Source organism: Pygocentrus nattereri, chromosome 12 (genome assembly GCF_015220715.1).
Source record: "Pygocentrus nattereri isolate fPygNat1 chromosome 12, fPygNat1.pri, whole genome shotgun sequence".
NCBI lineage: Eukaryota > Metazoa > Chordata > Actinopteri > Characiformes > Serrasalmidae > Pygocentrus > Pygocentrus nattereri.
In genome coordinates this window covers 42476603-42490976 of record NC_051222.1, presented here as the reverse complement: position 1 = coordinate 42490976, position 14374 = coordinate 42476603, and the positions used below count along the sequence as shown (strand labels likewise).

At 44.8% G+C, this 14374-nt stretch overlaps 1 long non-coding RNA gene across 1 annotated transcript; it reads right to left on the bottom strand.

Moving 5' to 3' along the window:
- Positions 1 to 3089: 3089 nt before the first annotated feature.
- LOC108415572 lies at positions 3090 to 5063 on the bottom strand. Its single transcript, XR_005131234.1, has 3 exons — positions 4232 to 5063; positions 3407 to 3453; positions 3090 to 3307 (listed from the first exon to the last, which is right to left on the bottom strand). It is a non-coding gene; the product is annotated as an uncharacterized LOC108415572 (long non-coding RNA).
- Positions 5064 to 14374: the final 9311 nt, after the last annotated feature.

Genomic DNA, 14374 nt, shown 5'->3' with positions numbered 1-14374 from the left:
GCCGTATCTGACTAACCTGGTCTCTGACTGAGGCCGACTCTGACTGAGGCCGACTCTGACTAACCTGGTCTCTGACTGAGGCCGACTCTGACTGAGGCGGTCTCTGACTGAGGCGGTCTATGACTGAAGCGGACTCTGACTGAGGCCGTTTCTGACTAACCTGGTCTCTGACTGAGGCCGACTCTGACTGAGGCCGTTTCTGACTGAGGCCGACTCTGACTAACCTGGTCTCTGACTGAGGCCGACTCTGACTAACCTGGTCATTGTCTGAGGCCGACTCTGACTGAGGCCGACTCTGACTGAGGCCAACTCTGACTGAGGCGGTCTCTGACTGAGGCCGTCTCTGACTAACCTGGTCTCTGACTGAGGCTGCGCTGCGAGGCCGACTCTGACTAACCTGGTCTCTGACTGAGGCCGTCTCTGACTAACCTGGTCTCTGACTGAGGCCGACTCTGACTGAGGCGGTCTCTGACTGAGGCCGTTTCTGACTGAGGCCGACTCTGACTGAGGCCGTTTCTGACTGAGGCCAACTCTGACTGAGGCCAACTCTGACTGAGGTGGTCTCTGACTGAGGCAGCCTCTGACTGAGGCTGACTCTGACTGAGGCTGACTCTGACTGAGGCAGCCTCTGACTGAGGCCGACTCTGACTAACCTGGTCTCTGACTGAGGCCGACTCTGACTGAGGCGGTCTCTGACTAACCTGGTCTCTGACTAACCTGGTCTCTGACTGAGGCCGACTCTGACTGAGGCGGTCTCTGACCGAGGCCAACTCTGACTGAGGCCGACTCTGACTGAGGCGGTCTCTGACTGAGGCCGTCTCTGACTAACCTGGTCTCTGACTGAGGCTGCGCTGCGAGGCCGACTCTGACTAACCTGGTCTCTGACTGAGGCCGACTCTGACTGAGGCCAACTCTGACTGAGGAGGTCTCTGACTAAGGCCGTCTCTGACTAACCTGGTCTCTGACTGAGGCCAACTCTGACTGAGGCCAACTCTGACTGAGGTGGTCTCTGACTGAGGCAGCCTCTGACTGAGGCTGACTCTGACTGAGGCTGACTCTGACTGAGGCAGCCTCTGACTGAGGCCGTATCTGACTAACCTGGTCTCTGACTGAGGCCGACTCTGACTGAGGCCGACTCTGACTAACCTGGTCTCTGACTGAGGCCGACTCTGACTGAGGCGGTCTCTGACTGAGGCGGTCTATGACTGAAGCGGACTCTGACTGAGGCCGTTTCTGACTAACCTGGTCTCTGACTGAGGCCGACTCTGACTGAGGCCGTTTCTGACTGAGGCCGACTCTGACTAACCTGGTCTCTGACTGAGGCCGACTCTGACTAACCTGGTCATTGTCTGAGGCCGACTCTGACTGAGGCCGACTCTGACTGAGGCCAACTCTGACTGAGGCGGTCTCTGACTGAGGCCGTCTCTGACTAACCTGGTCTCTGACTGAGGCTGCGCTGCGAGGCCGACTCTGACTAACCTGGTCTCTGACTGAGGCCGTCTCTGACTAACCTGGTCTCTGACTGAGGCCGACTCTGACTGAGGCGGTCTCTGACTGAGGCCGACTCTGACTGAGGCCGACTCTGACTGAGGCCGTTTCTGACTGAGGCCAACTCTGACTGAGGCCAACTCTGACTGAGGTGGTCTCTGACTGAGGCAGCCTCTGACTGAGGCTGACTCTGACTGAGGCTGACTCTGACTGAGGCAGCCTCTGACTGAGGCCGACTCTGACTAACCTGGTCTCTGACTGAGGCCGACTCTGACTGAGGCGGTCTCTGACTAACCTGGTCTCTGACTAACCTGGTCTCTGACTGAGGCCGACTCTGACTGAGGCGGTCTCTGACCGAGGCCAACTCTGACTGAGGCCGACTCTGACTGAGGCGGTCTCTGACTGAGGCCGTCTCTGACTAACCTGGTCTCTGACTGAGGCTGCGCTGCGAGGCCGACTCTGACTAACCTGGTCTCTGACTGAGGCCGACTCTGACTGAGGCCAACTCTGACTGAGGAGGTCTCTGACTAAGGCCGTCTCTGACTAACCTGGTCTCTGACTGAGGCCGACTCTGACTGAGGCGGTCTCTGACTGAGGCAGCCTCTGACTGAGGCTGACTCTGACTGAGGCAGCCTCTGACTGAGGCCGACTCTGACTAACCTGGTCTCTGACTGAGGCCGACTCTGACTGAGGCGGTCTCTGACTGAGGCCGTCTCTGACTAACCTGGTCTCTGACTGAGGCGGTCTCTGACTGAGGCCGTCTCTGAATAACCTGGTCTCTGACTGAGGCTGCGCTGCGAGGCCGACTCTGACTAACCTGGTCTCTGACTGAGGCCAACTCTGACTGAGGCGGTCTCTGACTAAGGCCGTCTCTGACTAACCTGGTCTCTGACTGAGGCCGACTCTGACTGAGGCAGTCTATGACTGAGGCAGTCTATGACTGAGGCGGTCTCTGACTAAGGCAGCCTCTGACTGAGGCTGTTTCTGACTGAGGCGGTCTCTGACTGAGGCAGCCTCTGACTGAGCAGGAGTCTGGGCAGTCATTATGTCAGGAAGAGTAAAGAGACTAAATGAGTTCTGCTCAGGAGTATGTCCCCCAAGCGACCTTGGGTTTGTGAAAGGCACTATATAAATGTAATTTATTATTATTATGACTGTAATAAATATGATCTCGCCCAGAGTGTGGCCGGTGACTCCGGCAGATCTAACTATAACAGCGTAAACTAAAAGGAGAGAACCAGAAGGGAACATAGATATGAGAGAACCCTGAGACACTGGGATCCCCAACTCCACCATCAACAAACCTGTGTGATCGCGTGAAGTGGTGGGTCAACAGCACCAACATCTCAGTTTACCATAAACCTCCATGCCCATGAACCCCTGGATCACCTGCCTTTATCTGAAGGGGAAGGCTAGTTATCAAAAGCTGAACTAAACAAATATGTTTTCAGTCCAGACTTAAAGGCTGAGACGGTGTCAGAGTCCAGAACATTAACTGAGAGATTATTCCACAATTTGGGGGCTTTGTAAGAAAAAGCTCTTCCCCCATTGAAGTCTTCTGAACTTTAGGCACCAGTAGAAAACCAGCATCCTGGGATCTGAGTAAGCGAGGCGGTTCATAATGGGAAATAAGATCTTGCAGGTACTCCGGTGAGAGAGCATGCAGGGCTTTATACGTCAATAAGAGAATTTTATAGTCAATACGGAATTTGATAGGAAGTCCAAGGACCTGGGGCCGTTCTTCACTGTGTTCAATAGCAGGACACTGGAAGCTTAATTACCCTCTTACCCTGAAGTACATGTCATATTGAGCTCTACTCTGCAGATGGAAAAAACACAAAGAATCATGATGTGCTGTTTGCTAAAAATATATAGCAGTAAATCGAATGCAGTTCATGTATAAGTGACAAATACACACATTCTGAAACACAGGCTTTTTCTTGTGAACGTCCTCCATGGTCCAATCTACAAAACAAAGCAGAAAGCAGTCAGTCTCCCTGTTAATCCTTATCTGTTGTGAATAATCCTGCAACTCTTTCTCTTCAAGAGTTCAACACTAAATGCAATATTAAATAAATATCTGAGAGCACTGGTGAAAATGCTTCTATTTGCATTCTTTTAATTACAAATGAGATAATCAGCATAATAATGTGAGTGAAAAGTAGAATCTTAACATATTTGATCATGAATTACTCAGTATTGTGTCTAACCCTGTTTTGCTTAAACTATCATATACAGTCAAGCTGGCATGAACTCCAGAAATTTGTGTGAAATTGTCTGATCAGTAGATTAGATCCCCCTGAGTCGTCTAAACACAAGCTTTAGTGGAACAGGCTCAATTAAAAACAGAAAACAGTCTGATCTTTTTGTCTTAAGGCCTTAACATGGTCTTTTGAACCCCACTGTGTGTATATATATATATATATATATATATATATATATATATATAAATGCACTCCACTGTTAAGCTTTTTAAACACAATGCTCAAGCTCTTGGGCCCCTCTAGTGGCAGACCCCCCATAAGCTTTATCCTTTTTCACCCTTATGCGTGACCCTGCTCATGGACGTTGTAGATATGAGCATATGACAGGTGAGAAGTTCAGTATGAGTACAGGGAACATTAGGAACAGCAAAAGTAAGTATTTCAGACATACAGAAGTGTGGTTATGGTTATATCAAGAGATCATGCTAACAAAACGGATGCACTGTACACTCATAAAGCCTTTCAAAGATGAAACCTACCTTTTACGCTTCATTTCAGGTCTCAAGTGTTCACTGTGGTCTGTCTTTTCCAGCTTATCCACCAAGATGTTTGCTGCTGACTCTTTGTTTTCAGTCTGTCTGTTTATGGGTTTTTGTCTTTGTATCTCCTCTGCCACTGAGTGATCATTGAGCTCCATGAGACAGTGAATGAGGTTAGGGCATCTTTTCAAGGACAAAGACCGTCACCCTCTTCTCTGAGCTTGCTCTTGAGGTATTGGATAGTCTGCTGAATGTTCTTCTTCCCATTGTGTACACACATCGAGAATGACTTCAGCAGCTTCTGGCTGGACTCCAGCGAAAGGCCAAGGAGAAAACGAAGGAACAGATCCAAATGTCCACTGTCACTTTTCAAAGCTTCATCAATGGCACATTTGTAAAAGTTATGCAATGCTGCTTCTTGCTGAGGAACATTCGGTGGATAGCCAGAATCTTCATCATTCTCCCTTAATGATTGTTTTGTGCAAATTTTGTTGTGGCTGGATTGCATTGCATTCACTCCTGTGTCAGCGTATGTCTGGATGACAAAGAAAGCTGCAAGATACTCTTGAAAGCTCAAGTGGACAAAGCTGTACTGCTTCACTGAAAATATCGGATCATCCTCTTTGACGATCTCAGTAAACACTCCTGACCTCAGTGAGGCCTCAGTGACATCGATGTCATACTCATTCATATATTCTGAAAACTCAATATTGCTCTTCTGCAGATTGTCGAAGGCCAGTTTTCCAAGTTTGAGAATAAGCTGAACCTCTTCATCTGAGAGTTTCAGAGGATCACTTTCTCTTTCCCCAACAAACTTTTCCTTTTTTTTACTTGTTTGGATGAGCAAGAATCGGGTGTACAGCTCAGTAAGAGACGATGGGATTTTTTCATTGCCTTCTCTCAGCATTTGTTCCAGGACTGTAGCTGTGATCCAGCAGAAGACCGGTATATGGCACATGATCTCAAGGGTTCTTGAATCCTTCACATGTGAAATGATCCTACTGGCCAAGCTCTGGTCGCTGATCCTCTTCCTGAAGTATTTCTCCTTCTTCAAGTCTGTGAATCCTCGTACTTCTGTCATACGATGGATCAGATCTGGAGGAATCTTGTCTATCGCAGCTGGCCGAGAAGTTATCCACACCAAAGCAGAAGGAAGCAGATTTCCATCAATGAGGTTAGTCATCAGCTCATCCAACGATGCTGTTTTGGAAACATCAGAGACTCTTCTCTGTCTAAAAGCCATTGGAAGCTGACTTTCATCTAGACCATCAAAAATGAACAGAATTTTACAGTCATCATTATATTTGGTATCCCCAAATTCTTTGAGTTCAGAGAAAAACTTAAGCAGAAGTTCATGGAGACTCTGTTTCTCATCTTTGGTTGAGTTCAACTCACGGAAAGGCAGCACCAACAGAAGATCAATGTCCTGATTGGCTTTTCCTTCAGCCCAGTCAAGAATGAACTTCTGCACTGAGACTGTTTTTCCAATACCAGCAATTCCTTTAGTCAGCACAACTCTGGGTTGTCCTTTTTCACATTCTGAAAGCCTTTAGTCCCATCATCTTCTTCTGTTTCACTTTTAATACCTTCTATGTTTAAGGGTTTGAAGATGTCATTGCAGCTGACTGCTATGTCCTGTTCAGGAGGTGTCGTCAACGCTGTGTCAATCTGCCAAATCTCATGTTCCTTATTTAGTCCTCCCCGCTCTCCTTCTGTGATGTAGAGCTTTGTGTAGATCTTATTTAGTAAAGTTGGGTTTCCTCTCTTTGCAATTCCTTCAAAAATTCTCTCACACTTCCCTTTCAAGAGACCTTGCAGTTTTTCTTTGAGTTTCTCTGAAATTTTGAATATTGGAAATAAAGGATCTTTAGTCTCAGAATAGATGCCATACAGTAATACAATAGTGTTTAATGTACTGTGGATCATGAGTTTCCTACAATCTGCTATGTATTTTTGGAAAGCATGTGCAATGTAAATACAGCACTCACCAATATTAGGAATAAATGCTGAATCTTGCTGATGTGTGGGTTCAGCATTTGCTGGTGAAAGAAAAACAACACAATCAGAATGTTTTTATTGTTTATTCAGGTATTTTGAACCCACGATGACCAATCCACTTTGGAAGCTGGCACGTTCCCTGAGTTTTTCCAGCAAGATGGACAGTTTCCTGGAAAGTGGATTGGTCATCGTGGGCCAGTTGAATGGCCCCCAAGGTCTCCTGATCTAACCCCCTTAGACTTTTATCTTTGGGGTCATCTGAAGGCAGTTGCTGTGAAGATACAAGATGTGCAGCACCTGAAACTACGGATACTGGAAGCCTGTGCTAGCATTTCTTCTGCGGTGTTGCTCTCAGTAGGGGAAGAGCGGGAGAAGAGGGCTGCACTGACGATCCAACACAATGGGCAGTACTTTGAACACATTTTATAAGTGGTCAGAAACGTGTAAATTACTTATGAAAGAATAAAGTTACATTAAAACTAAGCACACCATTGTTTTTCTTGTGAAATTCTCAGTAAGTTTGATGTGTCACGCAACCCTCTTCCCACGGAAAAAACTAAAGTTGGATCCAAAATGTCCGACTTCAAAATGGCCACCATGGTCACCACCCATCTTGAAAAGTTTTCCCCCTCCCATAAACTAATGTGCCACAAACAGGAAGTTAATATCACCAACCATTCCCCTTTTATTTGGGTGTAGCCATATAAATGGCCCACCCTGTATGTATATATATATATATAATAGAGCAGAATAGAACTGAGGATGAGTGAGGAGATGAAAGCTAACAGGAGATAACATTTTTGGAGATAAAGACTAAAACGAATTCCATTAACACAAACTGAAGTAGTTAGAGTGACTGTTAGCATTTACACAATAAAGAAAACTTTTAAGTTGCAAACTGTTTTACAGCATTTCTAACGATAATAATTAGCATTTTGTTATTATTGCTGTTAAAATTTTGATTAGGGATTTATTGATACCATTTTATTCAGAATGAGTACTAGTATGTGTTTGTAGTATTCACCAATACCAGGTCTAATACCATAACACTTAACCATTAAATCATTAGAATTCAGATGATTATCTAAATTAGTGATCTCTGATCAAAAAGTGCCACAGTGAAAAAGAGTGGGTTTTGTTCACCATCAGAAAAGCTCTTCTGTACAGCTGTTAGTAGGTTTCATAGTTTTGATCCTTATCTGTCTCTTACAGCAGCAGCACAGCGACAGTAGGAATCGCATCCAAGGAGCTCATGCTTCCAGCTTTCTGTTCTATCTTGTATGGCTGATGGCTGAGCTGTGGCTGAATGTCCTCTAAAGCCAGACAGACACTGTGTGATTGTAGAAATCTTTTTTGGTGACGTCAAGTCAAGTCAGGAGGCTTTTATTGTCATTCCGTCTATGTATAAGTATACAGTGGAGTGAAATTACATTCCTCCAGGAACAAGGTGTAACAAGTAACAAAAAGTAGAAAGTGCGAATGTGCAGACATGGTGTTCAAACTACGTTTGAATAGGGCATCATGTTCGGACAAAGTATACGATTTATAAACCCGCACTGTACAACAACAAAGCGTCCATACTATGGAAAACAGCTCTGTCCATGAACAATTTCAAATGAAGCAGCTTCATTTAAAATAAAACGATGCACACTGAGTACTGAGCAGACATGCTGAGAAACTGAGCAGCACTGCTAACACTGATCATGGAAACTAAAAGAAGGTTCATGGTAAGACTGTACAGTCTCTACTTTCACAGAGATGGAAAAATCACTGTATTAATATTTATACCTCTCAATTCCACTCCGTCAAACAAGTAAAGCTGGCAAAGCAGGACTTTGGTAGGGAATGTTGAGTTTTTCAGCTCAGTTTTGCTAGGCTGGGTGTCTCTACTTGCACTGGGGATGTGGTTGTGTTTGTGTGTTTAAAAACAAGCTAAAATCACTCTGTGAATTCATGGTGGGACTCTTCCAAGTCAGAATGTGTAAAGTGACCAATTACTTTGTGTCCAACAGTCATGGGGTCAGTAACGCTACTCGGTTTAAGCAAAGCCTTCTTCACTGCCTGCTTGAGTCGTTTGTTCATTAGTATTAGTATATTAGTATAATATAGTTTTTATGCGTACCAGTAAATGCTCGATACCAGTATCGGTAACAACGCCTCCCTAGTTTTGATATTGTAATGTTATATTGTCACTGTCTGAATATTAGAAAATACTGTGGCATAAATTTCAGTTCATATCACACACACGTTTAGTTGATGAAACGAAATCAATTTTTTCTTACCTTTTGGGTTCACATGTGTTTCAAGAGTCATGCTGAGAGAACCAACATGACAGTTAGTCAGCTGGGGCACGACAGCAACCCCAGCATTCTGAGCTGTAATGGAATAGCATTTAAAGGCTTCAGACAGGGAAGCAGACGTGGGAGATGATGCTTGATCCTCCATGATAGACCCTTAGGACACAGTCTGAGCCGAAACAGCAGACGTAAGAGGCTAACGTAGGGTCAGCTTTTGATGTTAAAATCTATTAAAGAAAAAACAGAATATACAGTCAAAAATATCAAATAATCCAAAATTTTCAGACACTTAAAAGATGATTTTGGCCAACATTGAACTGTCTGGAATACATACTGCCAGTAAAGCAGGTCCTCCTCAGGGGGGCATGTCACTAAAACACGCGCAGAGTGAGGTGCTGAAGTGATGTGTAGGACATTTCTGAGTCCCAAAGCTGCCTAATATCATTTTTAAAACTAAAATATGATAATCTCCCGTGCTTTTCTCTTTTTATCAGCCTTTACTTTTCCTGCTTCAAGTGTGTGACTGTAAGCATGGTGGAGGTAGTGTCATGGCTTGGGGTACATGGCAGCTTCTGGAACAGGCTCACTCTTTCTTTTTGGTGATGTAGCTCATGAATGCGTAAGTTTACAGAAAGATTCTGTCTGCCAATTAACAGAGAGATGCATCCAATCTAATCAGAAAGAACATCATCATGCAGCAAGACAATGATCCAAAACATACTGCTATCACAATAAAGGATCATTTCATCATTTCAGGATTTCATCAGGGAAAACAGTGGAAGGTTTTAGACCAGACAAGCCAATCACCAGACCTTAATCAAACTGACCATGCATTTCACCTCCTGAAATGCAGACTGAAAGGAGAAACCCCCTAAAACAAACAACAGCTGAAAGAAGCTGCAGTAAAATGTTCTATGAGAAAGACAGGACTTGAACCAGTTCAGCACTTTCCCACACAGACTGTGTGCTTAACATGATCAATGAGACTTTTGTGATCAGCATATTTTATAATTGATCTAATTATAATTTATATATAATCTAAATAATATTTTTATAAATGTAAAACCTAAAAGTTTGGACCCACTGCCCCTAACTACTGTAAAAATTCACATACACTCAACAACACAATATACTACATTTCAGTGTGATACTGCGTCTGAGTCTGAACAAAAACCAGGACATTAGCACTGTGGTCTCATACCATCGTAGCAAATTCCTAAAGGAGCATTCCGGCTTACTTCTAGGCACTAATTCTCTACAGATTCCCTTATACTACTATTACAGAACAGTAACAATAATACGGGGAGATTCACTCAAAAGAGGCCCCGAATATTCTGTAATAACTCTAGGATTAATCAATCTGAACCAAACAATGTGCAATGAGCTCCTCATCGGCACCGGACAGCCATCACAACGTTTAACCACCTAGTAAGAGGCCACGAAGCTTTGAAAATCTGGCCTCATGTTCTAAAAACAGAACTGTAGGTCCATATACACAACTGTGTTTTCTCAAGTGTTATAGGTCATTTTAAAAGGTACTTACCTGAAAATCGAGACCCAACACGCTGCTGGAGAAAACATGCCCTCGGCCATCTCTTCGGTTAAGTTGCTGAAGAGTAAGAGGGTGTGATTACTTACCGGTTTGAACCAGTTTTTGTAGAGCAAAAGGAAGCAAGCAAGCTGAATGTGATTCTGAGCTGAGGGCAAATGACAAACTACATGAAAGAAGAAAACTATTATATAACTATTGAAAACTTACAGTGTAGCACTTGAGCCTTTGAGCCTAAAACACTGTCAGTTGAACAGACATGCAGTTAACATCTGTACTTTGTACTTTACAGTTCAAGTGACTATTTTAAACTAAGTTACTGGATTTAATAACATAATACTGTAATTAAAAAACATGTTCTGTGTATTTAAAAATAAACATAGGCACAACATGAAATATAAAAATAGTTACCCCAAAAAACAAAAAATAGGTTGTACCATCAGCTGCAGCATTTTTACCATGCAACACAGAATTTTATATTCAGTGAATGAACATTTCTGTTTTCAGTCAACGTGTTAAGTCTGTTGGGTGAGCAACAGTGAAACTACTGCGCATGCGCACAAGAGGGATGCATTTCTGGCGCTTTCTGGACCAAAACGAAGACGAAGACCCAGTATTTCACAACCAGCCCAGAAGACCCCAAAGTACCTTCAGAGAAGTTCATGAGAGTTTTATTAAGCTAACACAACTAATTTATTGGTGTTTGTTGAGTTAAAACTTTGAATGAGGTCTTCAAACATACTTTCAAACGCAACTCCTATCAAAGCTAGTTAACTAACGTTTCACTCTCCAGACTAGGTCTAGCTGACCAGCCCCCTCTGTTAGCTACTCTCCGGACTAGTACTGGCTATCCAGCCCCCTCTGTTAGCTACTCTCCGGACTAGTACTGGCTATCCAGCCCCCTCTGTTAGCTACTCTCCGGAATAGTACTGGCTAACCAGCCCCCTCTGTTAGCTACTCTCCGGAATAGTACTGGCTATCCAGCCCCCTCTGTTAGCTACTCTCCGGAATAGTACTGGCTAACCAGCCCCCTCTGTTAGCTACTCTCCGGACTAGTTCTAGCTAACCAGCCCCCTCTGTTAGCTACTCTCCGGACTAGTTCTATCTAACCAGCCCCCTCTGTTAGCTACTCTCCGGAATAGTACTGGCTATCCAGCCCCCTCTGTTAGCTACTCTCCGGACTAGTTCTAGCTAACTAGCCCCGTCTGTTAGCTACTCTCCGGACTAGTACTGGCTATCCAGCCCCCTCTGTTAGCTACTCTCCGGACTAGTTCTAGCTAACCAGCCCCCTCTGTTAGCTACTCTCCGGGCTAGTACTGGCTAACCAGCCCCCTCTGTTAGCTGCTCTCCGGACTAGTTCTAGCTAACCAGCCCCCTCTGTTAGCTACTCTCCGGACTAGTACTGGCTATCCAGCCCCCTCTGTTAGCTACTCTCCGGACTAGTACTCGCTATCCAGCCCCCTCTGTTAGCTACTCTCAGGACTAGTTCTATCTAACCAGCCCCCTCTGTTAGCTACTCTCCGGACTAGTACTGGCTAACCAGCCCCCTCTGTTAGCTACTCTCCGGAATAGTACTGGCTAACCAGCCCCCTCTGTTAGCTACTCTCCGGACTAGTTCTAGCTGACCAGCCCCCTCTGTTAGCTACTCTCCGGACTAGTTCTAGCTGACCAGTCCCCTCTGTTAGCTACCCTCCGGACTAGTGCTGGCTATCCAGCCCCCTCTGTTAGCTACTCTCCGGACTAGTTCTAGCTAACCAGCCCCCTCTGTTAGTTACTCTCCGGAATAGTACTGACTATCCAGCCCCCTCTGTTAGCTACTCTCCGGACTAGTTCTAGCTAACCAGCCCCCTCTGTTAGTTACTCTCCGGAATAGTACTGACTATCCAGCCCCCTCTGTTAGCTACTCTCCGGACTAGTTCTAGCTAACCAGCCCCCTCTGTTAGCTACTCTCCGTACTAGTACTGGCTAACCAGCCCCCTGTGTTAGCTATTCTCCGGAATAGTACTGGCTAACCAGCCCCCTCTGTTAGCTAGCTTGCAGCCCTTTACTTGTGTATGCAAACACAGTTGCATGTGTCCAAAAGTGCCGTTCAACACATAATTGACAGTGTGAATATTCTATCAATATCAAATGTAAACACATGTCGTGCAATTGAGGAAGTTCTGCAAAGACACATCTGCAATTTTGATCAGTCAGTTGTTTCAAACATTGGAGATGCTCTTCATCGACCTCAGCTCTGCTTTTAACACGGTCATCCCGACTAGGCTGGTCACCAAGCTCAGTGACCTGGGAATCAGCACCCCCATGTGTAACTGGGTTTTGGAATTCCTGACAGACCGACCCCAGTCTGTGAGATTGGGCAGTTATATGTCTACCACCATCACCCTGAACACTGGTGTGCCGCAAGGCTGTGTGCTGAGCCCTCTGCTCTTCTCCCTGTTCACCCACGATTGTGTTCCTCTGCACACATCTAACATCTTCATCAAGTTTGCAGACGACACCACTGTGGTTGGCCACATCAGGAACAACAATGAATCGGCCTACAGGGAGGAGATCCAGCACCTGACTTCCTGGTGCACCACCAACAACCTCATCCTGAACACAGACAAAACCAAAGAACTCATCGTGGACTATCGGAAAACCAAGGGCTGCACACACTCTCCTGTCTACATCAACGGTGCAGAGGTAGAACGTGTCTCCAGCTTTAGGTTCCTGGGAATCCACATCTCTGCAGACCTTTCATGGTCCTTCAACACCTCCCATCTCATCAAGAAGGCACAGCAGCATTTTTACTTCCTGAGGAGACTAAAACAAGACCAGCTGTCTCCTCAGATCCTCACAAATTTTTACAGATGCACCATCGAGAGCATACTGACCAACTGTGTGACCCTCTGGTACAGTAGCTCCACTGTGGCGGAGAGGAAATCCCTGCAGAGGATAGTAAAGACTGCTCAGCGCATCACAGGCGTGCAGCTCCCTGCCATCAAAGACATTCACCACCATCATTAAGGACTCCTCCCACCCCAGCCACAAACTGTTCAACCTACTTCCATCCGGGAGGAGATACAAGAGCATCCGGAACATCTCTTCACAATTCAAATCCATTATTGAGCAAAACCTCTGAAAATGGTCCTTTATCGACTGACTATAAGAGGAGCAATTACTTTAAATCCAATTTTGATGTGATTGAACCTGTTGAATATGTTTTTAACAGTGCAAAGAAACAAACATTTGTTTATGTCCCTGTTCTCAAGACATTGAAGAATCTTTTGATGGTAAGTATTTCAAAGAAAATACACTTCTTGGTGGGCAAGATTTCAAACTTTCACTTGGTTTATATATTGATGATTTTGAAGTAGCAAACCCTCTGGGCACCTCTCGAAAAATACACAAAATTACAGCTGTGTATTGGGTCATTTTGAAATGGGCCCCAGAGTTCCGTTCAAGTCTCAATTCAATTCAGTTGGCACTGCTTGGAAAAAGTGCAGAAGTCAAAATTTATGGCTATGAAGCATTTTTTGGACCACTTTTGCATGATTTAAAGAGTCTTGAGAATGATGGGGTGTTTGCTGAACAAATGGGTGAGAGTGTTATGGGAACAGTGCTCACTGTGTCTGCTGACAATCTTGGTGCCCATGGAGTTGCAGGGTTTCAGGAGAGTTTTCATGTGGAGAAATTTTGTAGATTTTGCCTAGCATCATTGAATGACATTCAGACCACACCTGTGAGTGAGGCACTTTTTCAGCTTAGGAGTCCAGAACAACATAATGACTGCATTGTTGAGCTAGAAAGAAACAAAATATTGACAAATGTGAATGGGGTCACATCTGAATGTGTTCTACAGAAACACCTATCCTTTTTCCACACTATTACTGCCTTTCCTCCATATTTGCTGCATGATAAACTTTTGCTCACTAGAAAACTTTAAGTTGGGGAGAGTTAAAATTTTTTTACAGTGTGTTAGCTGATGAATAAACCTACTAATGGACTATTATATATGTGTGTGTGTGTGTGTGTACACACACTATATTTCCAAAAGTTTTCACTCACCCATCCAGATCACTGAAATCAGGTGTTCCAGTCACTTCCATGGCCACAGGTGTATAAAGCCGAGCCCCTAGGCCTGCAGACTGCTTCTACAGACATTAGTGAAAGAATGGGTCGCTCTCAGGAGCTCAGTGAATTCCAGCGTGGTACCGTGATCGGACGCCACCTGTGCAGCAAGTCCAGTCGTGAAATTTCCTCACTACTAAATATTCCACAGTCAACTATCAGTTGGATTATAACAAAGTGGAAGCG